Source organism: Danio rerio, chromosome 20 (assembly GCF_052040795.2).
Source record: "Danio rerio strain M-AB ecotype USA chromosome 20, GRCz13ab, whole genome shotgun sequence".
NCBI lineage: Eukaryota > Metazoa > Chordata > Actinopteri > Cypriniformes > Danionidae > Danio > Danio rerio.
The window spans coordinates 48,364,440-48,378,687 of NC_141040.1; the positions used below are offsets into that span (position 1 = coordinate 48,364,440).

Consider the following 14,248-nt stretch of genomic DNA (forward strand, 5'->3'; position numbering starts at 1 on the left):
ACTGAATGGAAATCAACACAGAAATTTGATGTTTAAGCAGATGTTAACTGTTAAATGCTGATTTATCAGCTTACAAATTCGCTTAGCTTAACTCCATGTAAAAATTCAAAATTTCCGATGTTTATTTTGCTAGTGAACATTCAATTTTTTTTATGTGAACAATTAATCCATGCAAATTAAAGATGCAGTAGGTGATTGTCTTCAAAAAAATTTTTTTGTTGTGCTGGTTGAAAGTCTCTTCACATTCCGATAGTAATTATTAAAGTAAATGATCTAAATGTATTTATATGTATTTTTATATTCTGGGTAAGGCATAAGATTAAACAACGTTTGTCTAATTAAAAATTGTAGGGCTGAAAAATAACTCAATCACGACAGGTATCTCAAACTGTGTCAATGAATTTAAATGTGTATTTCTGCGCAGCCTCTTTAAGCAGGCAGATACGTCATTTGCATGTACACTTTGAGCGTTTTGTACGACTAACATGCCTAATGCGCGTATTTCCCGTTTGGCACAAATCACTTCAGTCGGAAAATCTGAAGTTCAACTCAATTCAATTCAATTCAATTCACCTTTATTTGTATAGCGCTTTTACAATGTAGATTGTGTCAAAGCAGCTTCACATAGAAGATCATATTAAATGGAAACGTCCATAGTCATGTCAGTCCAGTTTTCAGAGTTTAAGTTCAGTTCAGTTGAGTTCAGTTCAGTGTAAATTAATAAATAACTTTTGAGAGTCCAAACACTGAAGAGCAAATCCATCAATGTGCAGCTCTACAGATCCTTAAAAAAAACTTTACCAATTGGTGAAAGTGAAAAATTAAAAAACCTCGAGAGAAACCAGGCTCAGTTAGGCAGGACCATTTCTCCTATGGCCAAACATTTTGTGCAGACCTGCAGTCTAGGAGAAGCTGGACATCAGCGAGACTCGTCTGTACCCGGAGCGTCACAGGAGTCTAATGCTCTCCACTCCTCAGTTCAGCGGACATTCGTGCTGCGTTAACTAGTCAGGAACTTGCTCTTGTAGGGGTGTGATTATGACGTAGCGCCTGTTGTAGGTGGCCGGTGGGTAAAATCCTCTTGCTGACACCAGACAACAGCTAATCAAACTGGGCTCGGTTCAGACTGAAGCACTGCTAAAAGCTTCCATCATCCAGTTATAGTTTCTGAAGGACTTTATGAATTTACAGGGCTGGGTGCACTCAGTGGACTCCTGATCTAGTGGACTCAGACACGACTCCAAATGAATCGACGCTGTTTATCAGTCTTCCTAAAGCACATAAACACAGCTATTCCCCCGATAAAATACATGTTAGCTATTTACCAACAAAGCTAGGGTCACCGGGCTGACAGAAGCCCTGCCCTGATGCGAATCTGCGTCAATTGGTCAGTGAATTTGACGCGCGAATGAAGCAGATTTTACAAGCGAATAAAGCGAGTAAACTCAAAATGTTCATGAATCTATTTAATTTATTTATAGTTTGCCGCATCTGGTGTTAACACAGCATAATGCTGCGTTCACACTAGACACTGAAGCGTCAAGTACAAGTGATTTACATGTTAAATCCATGCAAAGACATGAATAGACTTTAGGCGACGCAGGTGACGTGATTCGTGCGAATGAAGCACCATGAGTTGAGCGCGAATTGCTCGAGAAAATTTGAACTTCAGTGGACATTCATGCTGCGTTAACCAATCAAGAGTTTGCTCTTATAGGGGCGTGATTATGACATAGCGCCTGTTGTTCGTGTCCGAGGTAAAAATGTTCCTGCCGACACCGACAACAGCTCATTAAATTAGGCTTGGCTCAGTCAGAAGCACCGCTGAACTCCTCCATCATCCAGCTATAGTTTATGAACTCACAGAGCTGGGTGCACCTCAGAATGAATCCAGTGGACTCAGACACGGCTCCAAATAAAAATAAACACTGTTTTTCAGTTTTCCTAAAGCACATAAACACAGTTATTCTCTCAATAAAATCAATGTTAGCCATTTAACAACAAAGCTAGATTCACAGGGAAGACAGAAGCCCACCCCATGATGCGAATCCACGTCCATTGTTAAATTAATTTGACGCGAGAATGAAGCAAATTTGACGTTTTCTATCTGGGAGTGAACACAGCCTAATGCTACTTTGAATATTGGGTCTGAAATAGCCTGTATGAAAGAGTTCAAAACAAGGGTGCCCAAACTCAGTCCTGGAGGGCCGGTGTCCTGCAAAGTCTAGTTCCAACCCCAATCAGACACACCTGGGCTAGCTAATCAAGCTCTCACTAGGCTTTCTAGAAACCAACTTGCCTCAACACACCTGCAAGGATGAGCAAAAATCTGCAGGACACCGGCCCTCCAGGAGTGAGTTTGGACATCCCTGCTTCAAAACAACATTAGCACTATTTCATTGACTGTGATTAATGCTGTATTTTATATTGATTGGCTGATTTCACTATTTAGAATTTGCAAACAATACTTTTCTGAAATTATCTTATTGAGGAGAAAGTCAGAATGTGCCAATATAAAACCAACTACCCAATGCCATTTTGGGGGAAATATAATTCCTGCACCCATTGGCCTGTTAACAATTATGACGGACAAAGTGCGTGTAACCATAGAGTTTTCTAACTGGTGAATGACATGATCTAGTGTTCGACATCAGCATTCACGTGTTAAAGACTTAATGAGTCGTGGCTTTGAACGGCAGAGGAGGGATGTCAATTTTTAAGCTATAATGCTAACGCTAGCATTTTGACAGATCACCTATTGCACCTTTAATTGATTTGTAATGGGACAACATGAAGGAATTGTGGAACTCATGCGAAATTTATTTCTTGTATTTAAATTGTGTTTTTTTGCAGCTCAGTGTTTTCCCACTCTCTAAAATCATAAAAAATTAACTCAAAAATTAAAATCCTGTTATTATTTCCAATTCCAATTTTGTTCAAATATCCTGAGACCTTAGTTCATCTTTAGAACACACATTAAGATATTTTTGATGAAATCTGAGAGCTCTCTCATTCTTCATACACATCAATGGTCACAAAACGTTCGAAAGGATCTCGTATAACAAGTCTACAACCACAACTTAAAAAAAAACAAATTAAACAACAAATTTGTAACATTGTAGATTACTTAATACAAATCTAAATATGATGTTCTGAAGGTGTTACCCATTAAATATTGATTTATCAGCTTACGAGCTCGTCTTAATGGTCCCATAATACAATGTTTGACGTAATCTAAACTGAAATATGAAGAGAGGGCGGGGCTCTCTCACCTCTTAGTAGCTCCTCCCCCTTTTATAAAACAGCCAATAGCGTTGATAAAAGTAGGGGTTGGACATGTCAGATACTAGAGTATGAAGTGACTTGAAAAAGGCAGGGGTGTCCAAACTTGGTCCTGGAGGGCCGGTGTCCTGCAGATTTTAGCTCCAACTTGCTTCAACACACCTGCATAGATCCTTTTAGACTGCCTAGTAAGAGCTTGATTAGCTAGGCCAGCTGTGTCTAATTGGGGTTGGAACTTAACTTTGCAGGACACCGGCCCTTCAGGACCGAGTCTGGACATCCCTGATTTAAGGTGATCCAATATCGTCTAAATGCCAATTTTGTCACTATTTTGTAACGAACTAGACTATAAATATCCTTAAAACAAACAATAATCTTACTAACATTAAAAAACAACAACTCTATATTAATTTCATTGGACCTTTAAACGTACTACTGTACAGCTCATGAATATGGGAGCCACACGTGTACAGAAAACTTGAAAATTCGTTTAGCATTTAGCCTCTGTTCGGTTTCTCACTTCATCACATGGCGATTGAAACTGACAGGATAATTATCAGATCATCCAGAATTGATCTTCATCCATGTGGGTCAGTTCCAAGAAAAGAGGGTGGGTGAAAAGGAATAAATAAAGGGCAAGAAGAAAAAGGCGTGCTCTTTGGAGAGCTGGCGATGGTTCAGTCGTCTTGTCAGCGAGACACGTATGGTTACGGGGAGGCAGCAGTTTGGAGATTGCGTTGCGGGTGTTCCCTTGATGTACCCTGACAGGAACCAGATTCAGAGCCCAGCGCCGGCGTCTAAGCTCTTTGCTTTTTATTTGTCTGGCTCCTTCGGGTTTTTCCTGGCCCTGTAGAGCCGCTTCGCCGAGTCTAAGGCCATTTGTGCAGCTTGCTAGCTTTAGTGGGAATAACAAATACAGGAGAAAAAAAGTCTTAACCTTCTGAAACAGAAGAGGAGGAGACCACAATCATGCTATTGTTCATAGTTTAGAAAAAATGAGGAGGTTAAACGTGGTGGTGTGTTTTTGAGCCCGAACGGATATCAGCATACGCTACAAAACAGCATTCATATGTGGTTTTTAGGGTGGATTTGCATGGAGGAAGAATAAAAATAGTATTTTTCTATGCAGTTTCTTAAATATAAGAGGGTAAAAGTGTTTTAACTGTATTAAGTAATAGATTGTAATGTAATTGTTTGTTACATATTAATGAATGAACATTAATATGATTTTAATAATAATAATAATAATGACAACAACTACAACAACAACAATTATTATTATTATTATTCTACAACACAAATAGTAATAATAATAATAATAATAATTATTATTATTATTGTAATATTAGTAATAATATTAATAATAATAAAACATATATTATTATTATTATTATAACTAATATTATTATTACAACAACAACAACAACAACAACAATAATAATGATTACTATTATTACTACTATTATTATAATAATTATAATATTAATAATAATAATAATAATAATAATAATAATAATAGTATTATTATTATAATTATTTTTTTATTATAATCTTTATTTAATAATTCTTTAACAATGTCAATACCTATAAAAAAGTTTCTAAATATTATAAAATAATTTAAAAATTACAATAATATCACTGCAAAATTAAAACAAAGGTTTTAAATGGTGAACTGAACAAATCAGCATTAAAAAATTGACTGGTTAATTTCAATGCAAGTTTTTTATAATATATTATTTATAATTATTTATTAAAAATGAATCAAAAGCTGTTTGCTGAAAACGTTTAAATCAACCGGTATACTATTATAATTATGAACAAATTGGTAAATTCCAACATACAGTATTGTGTCAACCTGTGACTTTTTTTCTTAATAGGGAAACACACACAAAAAATTGTAATGTCATGCAAAATTCCTAATTTTGGTGTCCAAAATAAAATTAGATTATCATATATAACAATATTTTTATATATATAAAAGTGGTAATCATGGTGCACTGAACAACATCTGTAAATTATCAGCAAACTAAGTTTTGCGCATTTGGTTTCATGTTTAATTTTTTTTCTTATTTATTTACGCTTTTAAATTTTGTTATAAGACCTTGATCTTTCCTTTAACCACTTTTGATGTTGAAGAGTTCAGAAAAAGTGACTTTTATTGACATTTTAATAGTTTGAAGTGATATATTGCCTGGGTTGGTGTTGTAATATTGAACCTCACTGACCTTCAATTCTTTCCTTGAGGCTCTTTAATTTTAAAAGAACTGCTTCAAAAACCAATTGAGTGATTTAGTCAGCGTAACTCGATGCTCAGCACATGCTTTGGGCTTTATCTTAATAGTCAGGTCATCTCATTACATCACTGCCTGCTTCAGAGAGCCGTGGTTTTGGCTCTCTCGGCGCTGTTCTGCTAATCTGCTTAGCACAAGGATGGCCCAGACCCACCGTAATTAGACTTACACAGCAACACAAACCGACGGGTTTCACTTTAAGTAACCACCTCTACATTGTGTGTCGCATTACGCGGTGTGAAACTGGACGGATCTGGCACAAGACGGGCCCCGTTTCACACCGTTCTCAGACAGCTTCCCACCTCAAAATGCAGACAGAAAAAAAACCTAGTCGTGGGTGGCTTAGCGGGTCAGTCCACCGACAGAGTGCGCATTTCATGAGAAACGCAGCCACTTAATTCTGAACCATTCGTCAGATTTACTCATTTACATGAGGACAGCTATCATTTTGTGCGAAGGCTGACATTGATAAATGAGGCGTTTCAGTTAATAAGCAATACAAACAAATGAGAGGTCTTGAGAGAGAAGATGGTCCTCATTTAACTCCTGCTTTTTTGTCTTGCTCTGGGTTCATAAAAATTGCTTCCATATGATTGCCGCATTAATTTGAGCAAAATCCAGATTTAAAAACCGCTCCTTTGTGTGTCTTTAGCGAGATTTGGTTTTTATTAGGGGGAAAAACAAACCGTGTAGCTTGAAACTAGCAAAACATGGAAAAATTCCATTCGCGTGTCAAAATAGTGTTTGATATTTAACCAATAGGTTTGTGATTTTTATCTGTGTTATAGCGCAGCGCACTCAAATGTTTTCAGATCAGACCTACAGTACTATGTGTGGGTGTGTGTTAGCATAAAACATCCCTAATAAATTCAATTACAATAACATCCCTGCAAATTAAAAATAAAAAGTCTTAAATGCTAAACTGAACAAATCAGCAATAAAAAAAAAACAACAAAGCTGCAAAAATAAATACAAATAAAATGTATATTTTGAACAGGTATACAATGTAATTTACATTTTGTTTAATTATTCATTAAAACGAATCATAAGCTGCTAATATACTACTTGATATACTAGATATACTATTAGAATCAAGAATGAAAATGATCACACTTTACAATAAAATTTCATTAATTAATGTATTTACTAACATGAACTAATATTGAACAATATTGCACAGCATTTATTAATGTATATATAATATTATGTATAATACACACACACACACATATATATATACATACATACATACATACACACATATATAGTATTATATATTAAAATATTATTATATTATATATTAAAATGAATAATATGCGGCTGAAAACCACTGATATGCTATTATAATTATAAATGACAATGGTCACACATTACAATAAGGTTTCATTAATTAATGTATTTACTAACATGAACTAATTATAAACAATATTTGTACAGCGTTTATTAAGAATAGTTAAACAAATGCAACTAATGCATTAACAATTAGTATCAATGCTTAACATTAGTAAATGCACCATGTATTTTCATTAACTAACCAAAACATATACTGTAGTATTGTTCATTGTTTATTTACGTTAGTAATACGACCTTATTGTGAAGTGTTACCATGAAAATTGTATTATTACACCAACATACAGTGACTTTTTTCTTTATGGAATACAAAAAAGTTATTTTAAAGTCATGCAAAATACCAGACATTGATGTCTAGATCAGACCTACGGTACTATCTGTAAGATTGTGTTTACATAAAAAAACTCATATATACAGTTGAAGTCAGAATTATTAGCCCCCTTTTACATATTTTTTTTGTTGTCTTTTTTAAATATTTCCCAAATGATTTTCACGGTATGTCTGATAATATGTTTTTCTTCTGGAGAAAGTCGTATTTGTTTTATTTCAGCTAGAATAAAAGCAGTTTTCAATTAAAAAGACATTTTAAGGTCAATATTATTAGCCCCTTTAAGCAATATTTGTTTTTGCCTAATTACCCTAACCTGCCTAGTTAACCTAATTAGCCTAGTTAAGCCTTTAAATGTCACTTTAAGCTGTATAGAAGTGTCTTGAAAAATATCTAGTCAAATATTATTTACTGTCATCATGGCAAAGATAAAATAAATCAGTTATTAGAAATGAGTTATTAAAACTATTATGTTTAGAAATGTGTTGAACAAATCTTCTGTCCGTTAAACAGAAATTGGGGGAAAAAATGAACAGGGTAGCTAATAATTCAGGGAGGCTAATAATTCTGACTTCAACTGTATTTTTAATTACAATAACATCCAATTCAATAACAAATGAAAATAAAAGTCCTAAATGCTAAACTGGACATCAGCAATAAAGAAATTGACCTAGTTAATTACACTGCAAAAAAACTCCAAAACAAAACAAAAAAACAACAAACATATACTATAAAGTCATGCAAAATACCTCATTTTGGAGTACAGATCAGACCTACTGTACAATGTGTGTGCGTGTTAGTATAAAATACTGTACTTCTCATAAATTCAAGTCAATTTGCACCCGCTTTGTATTTTCAGTGCATGTTAAAACATTTTTAAATCAAATTAGCGACGCCATAAATGACCATCACATGGCCAGCAGGGAGCCGTGTCATTTGGAGACGGAAATTTTGCAATGAAAAATGATAAATTATTGAACGGAGACCAAAACATATCAGCACTCTGACTGAGCCTTTTTTTCCCCTCCCGTCCGAGTAAAAATATTAGCACAAAAAGTCCTTATTAAGGGTGGCGATGTTATTTTAACTAGTTTGAATCACCTTTGGTCTCGGCGAGTCCCTGAGAGCTTATAACTTCTCTCCAGCAGCAGAAGCAGCGCGTGAAAAGTTTTCTCCACTGGTTTAACGCAACACTAGCAAAGAACAAGTGCTCCGCTCTTCTCTGCTCGAGCGCGGTGAAGACCTGTCAGATGGAAACGACACTTTCCTGCGTTCTGACATGTGGGGGGTTCAGAGGAGGCCGGAAAACCACCTGTACACAAACTGTGATAAACAGTTATTCTAAAATAATGAAGTCCACATCAAATTAGGTGTAAAGTCATTTCTTTTAACCACAGTTGGTAACACTTCACAATAATGGTCCATCAGTTACAGCTTTTTATGATTGCTTACGCACTAAAATGAATCTTTTCCCACAATTAGCAAAATCTTCCACTCAAGGAGCAAAACACAAGGCTAGATCTGCACAACTGCAAGCACGTTGTCGGCTTCACACTTTTTGCAAAACATTACACCCAGAAATATGCACATGACTAAACAGACTTGGATGCTTTTGACAGATATTTTTCATGATGATATTTCCTTGCTCAAAGCAAAGCTTTCAAATGAACGCACACGTGAACCATGGGTTAAACACAGCCATTAGGCGTAGGGTTGGGTACTGAAACCCGGTGCCATTATAACACTGGTACATTTGTAACAGGTAAGTACCGGACCAAATCAGCATATGAAATTCGGTGCCTAATTTCAGCTGCGATAAGGACGTAAGAAGCATCAAGGGGTGCATCAAAGGCACACATAGGTACCAATGTCACACCATCTCTAAACATTTCATTCTAAACAACTTTGAAGAATACTGACAGGTAGAGCTGCACAATTAATCGTTAAAAGATCACGATCTCGATTCGACCCCCTAGACGATCTTAATCCAGCATTTCTACGATTCTGCCAATCATAATTTCAAGTTTAGGAGAGAAGAAAAGGCGGCTGCACGAGTCTTTTCATTGCTTCACACACGTTGCTCAGTGACATTGACACCTCTCTAAATGATGTTGAATGAGTCACATCCTGTATTTATAAGGTATAATTCACCTAAAAATGTAATTTTTGTTTTAATAGAATGATGTTTTCGCGATCGGGAAATCACACGTGACGAGCTGCTGACCGTGAGCTGTTATCACAGAGGGCGGGCACGCGAGCTCTACTTAGTGATAGACGCGCGCGCGTCTACTTTAGTGAACAGAACCTGCATATGTTGCGAGTAACAAGTAATACAGTTGTAAATAATATTCAGTTCGTGGCACAGAGTGATCGTTTGGGAGCCGCGCGCGAAGTATGATAAGAACTTAGCAGTCAAAATGAAACCAAAAGTGTGCACTTCATTTAAAAGATCATATCGCATTTTAGAGTAATGCTTACGACAAGCATTTGATCTGTTTTTTCTTTCATAGCGAACCCACAGTTGTGCATGAAAATAAATGTTTACAATGCCAGTATAAGTACTCTAGCCTATATATTGTTGAATATAATCTGATAATGGCAAATGTCTGATTTTACCAGTGAATTAAATAGTCTAATATGACAGATTTGAAGCATACATCTCAAACATAATAATTCAACATAAGAATTATTATAAAAATAGATTAACATAGAATAGAATTATTTATGGAAACCAGTAGACCTACACATAATATTATTATCGAGGTTGTGCCATATGTTTGTTTTTACCATACCTTTATTTTACATCTACAGAATCGTGAGAAAATCGTGATCTTTATTTTAAGCAAAAAAATTGCGATTCTCATTTTAGCCAGAATCGTGCACCTCTACTGACAGGCATTTGTCAGGCGTTTGTTCTTGTTGCTTGGGGAAAGGACACACGCAACGCACGCAGTACAGCACATTCAGGTGAGCCATAGCGACTCTCTTGTGACATCATCTGGCACTGTTAATGAGTCCGCACATGGACACCAATGATTCGATTTTGATGATTAAGACAATACTCTGATTAAGAGTCTAGACTACCATGTAAACAGTGATTTGCTATTACTTTAAAGGGCCACAGACATCTGCGTCACGAAATGCAGAGTTTTTTTTTTCTTTCTATTCAACGTGCTGTATCAAATTCCATTAAAAGGGCACTCTTAAAACCAATCCTTATTTATTGCTCACATCAAATACCTCAGTTTGTCATGGGGGCATGAATGAAATGTTCCTGAACGAAAGTGAAACTGCAGTTAAAGACAAAAAATTTTAAATGAAATGAAACGTCTGAAATTAAATGAAACTCTGAAGGAAACTTGGATAGCGTGATGACACAATGACGTTAATCGATCTATGTACTATAACATGTAAGACGGGATCAGGAAAGGACTATTCAAAAAGCAACTCATGTAAATACCTCAATCATAATATTGTCTTATTCATATTAAGGCAAATCATTAGATTGGTTTATGTAAACAGTCACAAGCCATAACTATAGAAAAAAGGAGTTCAATATTTTGATGACAGCCTGTCCACAAGTTAGTAGTAAGCTAAGGTAATTTCATGATGCAAATATTAAATTCATGCATGCAAACCAACAAATGATCAAAGGAAATATATTAATGTAATTCAAATATATAAAATATGAATTGATGTTTACTTAAAACTTTATTATAATGTTCCATTAAAACAATTTTTAAAAAAGATTTTGTCAAATAAAAGATTTTGGTCATCCACCATAATTTTGTGGCTCAAAAGTATTGGTTCAGGCACCGGTACTGTTTTAAAAGTATCAATTTAGGATCGGTATTGAAATAACCTCAAAGGATACTCAACCCTAATCGGGTGTGCACACACTAGTGCAAAACTTTAGACACACCAACCAGCTGTAACCACAATAAAAAAAGCAATAGGTATAAACTATTAGCCTTCAATAAATGTTTACAGTAGTATAGGTATAAAATTGAGTGTTTTAGAAGCATGTGTGTTACGTATGGTGTTGAAATTGTATTTTGTTGAAAGGTTTTGAATGAAGTGTTTTTTTTTTTGCAAAAATAATTGATGAGTTTTGCTGTTTGTGTGTGTGGATGTGTAAATTGTGCGTAGCCTTCATTTCAAAATTGTGCAATCATAAAAAACTAATGTGAGTTATGGTATCATCTTTGTTGATGTTATTGTTGTTAAAGTTAAATGAGTTAACGCTATTTAAGCTAAATAATAATAATAGTTCATATAAACTCCCTGTGCATTAACTATTCTTAACAAGCACTAATTCATGTTACGATAGTATACCAACTGAAGTATCGTGTTACCAAGTAGTATTGCGATACTGTAAATCATAACTCAAGTCCATAAAATAAAGAAAATTGACAGAAATACCATATTTTATATGTTATAATATGCCTACTTGAATTGAATTAATGATTCCCTTATTATTTAAAAAAAGTATTTGCACGTCACTTCACCTAAAATGTATTCATTCTTAGTTTATTTTGTAGATAACTGACCAACAAAAAATACATTAAAATAAAAGACTCAAATTATACCAAATCACATTTGTTACAAAAAGAGCATTTTTCCAACCAAATTAGGTTTTATGACATTGTCAAAGATTGTTTCAATGTTTTCTGTATGTGGGGAAATTATATAATGCATATATATTTCATATCGCAGTCTCTTGTGATTAGCTAATCGCAACGTTTCAAATTGTGATTTGCTTTCGATTAATCGCACCACTAGCATTTTCTACAGTGTAGGCTATTTACAATCAATATAATGTTAATATAATGGTGTGACCAATTACAGTATAATAAAAAAACAAATGCATCAAGCACAAAATACATATATTAACATTCATACCTAATTTAACCTTAAATGTTGATTTTAAAAAGGCTCATAGACCTGTTACTCATGAACTACATCTGTATTGAACAATAAAAGTACATAATGTGTGAACTTTTATCACTTGCAGTAATGATTTCCATATGAAATCTGGTTTACATTTATGACCCCCCCAAAAACTCATTTTGATCACTTGTTTGAAAGTTTTAGGTGGGGATTTCAGTCAAACGAGTGTTAAAATTTTAATCGAAATATTTAATTTTAAAGCATCAACCTTTACATCTAATAGATTGACATATTCACACTGCACTAGCATGAAATGATCAATTTTACTTCAGCTTAGTCAGTTTATTTATCAGGGGTTGCCACGGCGAAATTAACTGCCAACATATCCAGCATATGTTTTGCACAGTGGATGCCCTTCCGACTGCTACCCGATACTGGGAAACACCCATACACTCACATTCCCGCACTCATATACTATGACCAATTTAGACTGGTGTATATATATATATATATATATATATATATATATATATATATATATATATATATATATATATATATAAAATGAATGAAGTAATAATTTTAATTGAAACTACATACAATATGAAAGCAGTTTTTAAATATTGTGGAAATACTTAACAATTGAACCTTTTTTTTTTTTTACATTTAACAAATGTCGCCTTGATGAACTGAATCATTTTCCTTAAAACAATATGCAAAATAAAATTAAAAAATAATTCTGAATAAAAAGGGTAGGTATTACAATTATTTTTGGCTTTTGACAAATTATTTAAAATATAGGTGGCTAAAAAATAGCTATCAACTTTTTTTGGTGGGGCCAGTGTAAATTTTGGCAGGGCAAGTAGAAAAAAATTCTTAACTTTGAACCTTAAACACATTTCTAAACATAACAGTTTTAATAACTCATTTTTAACAACTGATTTCTTTTATTTTGCCATGATGACAGTACATAATATTTTACTAAATATTCTTCAGGTGTAATTTAAAGGCTTAATTAGGCAAGTCATTTTATAAATGTATGGTTTGTTCTGTAGACAATGAAAATAAAATATTGCTTAAGGGGGCTAATAATATTGAACCTAAAATGTTTTTTTTTTTTTTTATTAAGACCTGTTTTTATTCTAGGCAAAAAAAAAAAAAAAACTTTCCTCAGAAGAAACAATATTATAGGAAATACTGTGAAAAAAAATCGTTGCTTAAACATTATTTGGCAAATAATTAAAAAAGAAAATTCACAGGAGGGCTAATCATTTTGACTTTAACCGTATGTGGGTTTGGAAAAAGCTGAGGGTGAGTAAATGACAGAATTTTTATTCTTGGGTGCACTATTACTCTAACACTAAAGCACACAGCTAAACTCTCCATACAGAAGAAAACGCACAGGTATTTTGTCCCAACTGAAATTGCAAAACGGCTTTATGTTACAGGACTTTACTAATTATCCCACAGCGAAACAAAAACAATACTTTCTGCACAAGTTAGATTTTGCAGCGCAGTCATGCCCCTAAATGATGGCGGCACACGTAATGACCTCAGCCGGGCCGAGGCAATTTTAGGTGCCACTTTCAATCAGCGACGTGACCACAAAAACATTACAGTGATGCAGAGTGATGCTTTTGGAAATAACATCCTATGCTGTGAAAAAATTATTATCGATGCACGACATCGGGAAAAACGAGAACAGGTGGGAAGAACAACAAATACACAAATGAACGCTAAAAAGATCCGATGACAGCTGGGACGTTTCATCTAAAACCAGGCCCCGAATAGAGGATGGCAGCTGGATTACGGTGGCACTCGGAGGACTGAACGCCGCCCTCTAATGCCCAGGAGCCTTTGAGTCTGTGCATTCATTCATATTATAATAATAAAGTAAAATGGTCTGCATGCAGCCTCACTGCAAATGTCTGCAAACACACATACACACACACACATACACACACACACCTCTAAAATTAACTCTCTGAAACCAGATGAAATTCCCCACAGGATAAAGCTTCTTGACTTTATTATACAAAGGGTTTTCTGAGAACACTGGCTTGAAAGAAAAGCAGCAGAAGGGTAACCCTAGAAGTTAATTGACTCG

At 34.6% G+C, this 14,248-nt stretch overlaps 1 protein-coding gene across 13 annotated transcripts in view; it reads right to left on the reverse strand.

Moving 5' to 3' along the window:
* Nucleotides 1-14,248, reverse strand: part of runx2b (RUNX family transcription factor 2b) — a 292,292-nt gene that overhangs the window by 185,234 nt on the left and 92,810 nt on the right. The window lies entirely within an intron of this gene.